We start from the raw sequence: 3286 nt of genomic DNA, 5'->3' as shown, positions 1-3286 counted from the left end.
AGTACATAAAATTGCATTTCAATCACCCATATTCTTTTTCAAAACTAGTACCAGGCGACGAAATACACATTAGTGTACAACATCAAGATATTGCAAACAAAGTAGAGGGAATATGGCGGTTCAGGGACGCCTTTTTTGAGGAGCCGATCAAAATGCAGGATTTTCTTTTTGTTGACTAACAATAGTATTCGATTTCTTCAACCTGCAGGTTACTACGTTTTATCATCGTCATGGAAGTGTTATATTTGGAAGAGAAATGTCAGTTTGGCAATTCAATCGAGTACATAAAATTGCATTTCAATCACCCATATTCTTCTTCAAAACTAGTACCAGGCGACGAAATACACATTAGTGTACAACATCAAGATATTGCAAACAAAGTAGAGGGAATATGGCGGTTAAGGGACGCCTTTTTTGAGGAGCCGATCAAAATGCAGGATTTTCTTATGTAGACCAACAATAGTATTCGATTTCTTCAGCCTGCAGGTTACTACGTTCTATAATCATCATGGTAGTGTCATATTTGGAAGAGAAATGTCAGTTTGACAATTCAATCGAGTGCATAGAATTGCGTTTCTATCAGCCATTATCTTCTTCAAAAGTACTACCAGGCGACGAAATGCACATTACTAGAAGGAAAATGGCGGTTCTGGGACGCTTTTTTTGAGGAGCCGATCAAAATGTAGGATTTCTTTTTGTTGGCCAACAATAGTATTCGTTTCTCTTCAGGCTGTAGGTTACAACGTTCTATAATCATCATGGAAGTGTTATATTTGGAAAAGTAATGTCAGTAGAGAGAAAATGGCGGTTCATGGACGATTTTTTTGAGTAGACGATCAGAATGCAAGATTTCTATTTGTTGACCAACAATAGTATTCCATTTCTTCAGGCTGCAGGTTACTATGTTTTATCATCATCATGGAAGTGTTATGTTTGGAAGAGAAATGTCAGTTTGGCAATTCAATCGAGTACATAAAATTGCATTTCTATCACCCATATTCTTTTTCAAAACTAGTACCAGGCGACGAAATACACATTAGTGTACAACATCAAGATATTGCAAACAAAGTAGAGGGAAAATGGCGGTTGAGGGACGCCTTTTATGAGGAGCCGTTCAAAATGCAGGATTTCTTTATGTTAACCATTATTAGTATTCGATTTCTTCAGGCTGCAGGTTGCTATGTTTTATAATCATCATGGAAGTGTTATATTTGGAAGAGATATGTCAGTTTGACAATTCAATCGAGTGCATAGAATTGCGTTTCTATCAGCCATTATCTTCTTCAAAAATACTACCAGGCGACGAAATACACATTAGTAGAGGGAAAATGGCGTTTCATGGACGCTTTTTTTGAGTAGACGATCAGAATGCAGGATTTCTTGTTGATGAACAACAATAGTATTCGATTTCTTCTTAGGCTGCAAGTTACTATGTTTTATCATCATCATGGAAGTGTTATATTTGGAAGAACAATTTCAGTTTGGCAATTCAATCGAGTGCAGTAGTAGAGGGAAAATGGCGGTTCAGGGACGCGTTTTTTGAGCAGCCGTTCAAAATGCAGGATTTCTTTATGTTGACCAATAATAGTATTCGATTGTTTTTCAGGCTGCAGGTTACTACATTTTATAATCATCATGGAAGTGTTATATTTGGAAGAGAAATGTCAGTTTGACAATTCAATCGAGTGCATAGAATTGCGTTTCTATCACCCATATTCTTCTTCAAAACTAGTACTAGGCGACGAAATACACATTAGTGTACAACATCAAGATATTGCAAACAAAGTAGAGGGAAAATGGCGGTTCAGGGACGCCTTTTTTGAAGAGCCGATCAAAATGCAGGATTTTTTTATGTTGACCAACAATAGTATTCGATTTCTTCAGGCTGCAGGTTACTTCGTTCTATAATCATCATGGAAGTTTTATATTTGGAAGAGAAATGTCAGTTTGACTATTCAATCGAGTGCATAGAATTGCGTTTGTATCAGCCATTATCTTCTTCAAAAGTACTACCAGGCGACGAAATACACATTACTAGAAGGAAAATGGCGGTTCCGGGCTTTTTTTGAGGAGCCGATCAAAATGCAGGATTTCCTTATGTAGACCAACAATAGTATTCGATTTCTTCAGCCTGTAGGTTACTACGTTCTATAATCATCATAGTAGTGTCATATTTGGAAGAGAAATGTCAGTTTGACAATTCAATCGAGTGCATAGAATTGCGTTTCTATCAGCCATTATCTTCTTCAAAAGTACTACCAGGCGACGAAATGCACATTACTAGAAGGAAAATGGCGGTTCTGGGACGCTTTTTTTGAGGAGCCGATCAAAATGTAGGATTTCTTTTTTTGGCCAACAATAGTATTCGTTTCTCTTCAGGCTGTAGGTTACAACGTTCTATAATCATCATGGAAGTGTTATATTTGGAAAAGTAATGTCAGTAGAGAGAAAATGGCGGTTCATGGACGATTTTTTTGAGAAGACGATCAGAATGCAAGATTTCTATTTGTTGACCAACAATAGTATTCCATTTCTTCAGGCTGCAGGTTACTATGTTTTATCATCATCATGGAAGTGTTATGTTTGGAAGAGAAATGTCAGTTTGACAATTCAATCGAGTGCATAGAATTGCGTTTCTATCAGCCATTATCTTCTTCAAAAGTACTACCAGGCGACGAAATGCACATTACTAGAAGGAAAATGGCGGTTCTGGGACGCTTTTTTTGAGGAGCCGATCAAAATGTAGGATTTCTTTTTTTGGCCAACAATAGTATTCGTTTCTCTTCAGGCTGTAGGTTACAACGTTCTATAATCATCATGGAAGTGTTATATTTGGAAAAGTAATGTCAGTAGAGAGAAAATGGCGGTTCATGGACGATTTTTTTGAGTAGACGATCAGAATGCAAGATTTCTATTTGTTGACCAACAATAGTATTCCATTTCTTCAGGCTGCAGGTTACTATGTTTTATCATCATCATGGAAGTGTTATGTTTGGAAGAGAAATGTCAGTTTGGCAATTCAATCGAGTACATAAAATTGCATTTCTATCACCCATATTCTTTTTCAAAACTAGTACCAGGCGACGAAATACACATTAGTGTACAACATCAAGATATTGCAAACAATGTAGAGGGACAATGGCGGTTCATGGACGCTTTTTTTGAGTAGACGATCAGAATGCAGGATTTCTTGTTGATGAACAACAATAGTATTCGATTTCTTCAGGCTGCAGGTTACTATTTTTTTTCATCATCATGGAAGTGTTATATTTGGAAGAGAAATGTC

The sequence above is a fragment of the Rhodnius prolixus genome, unplaced genomic scaffold (genome assembly GCF_049639745.1).
Source record: "Rhodnius prolixus isolate KJV_2025 unplaced genomic scaffold, Rpr scaffold_20, whole genome shotgun sequence".
In the NCBI taxonomy this organism is placed as follows: domain Eukaryota; kingdom Metazoa; phylum Arthropoda; class Insecta; order Hemiptera; family Reduviidae; genus Rhodnius; species Rhodnius prolixus.
Note: the sequence above shows the minus strand (reverse complement) of the source record.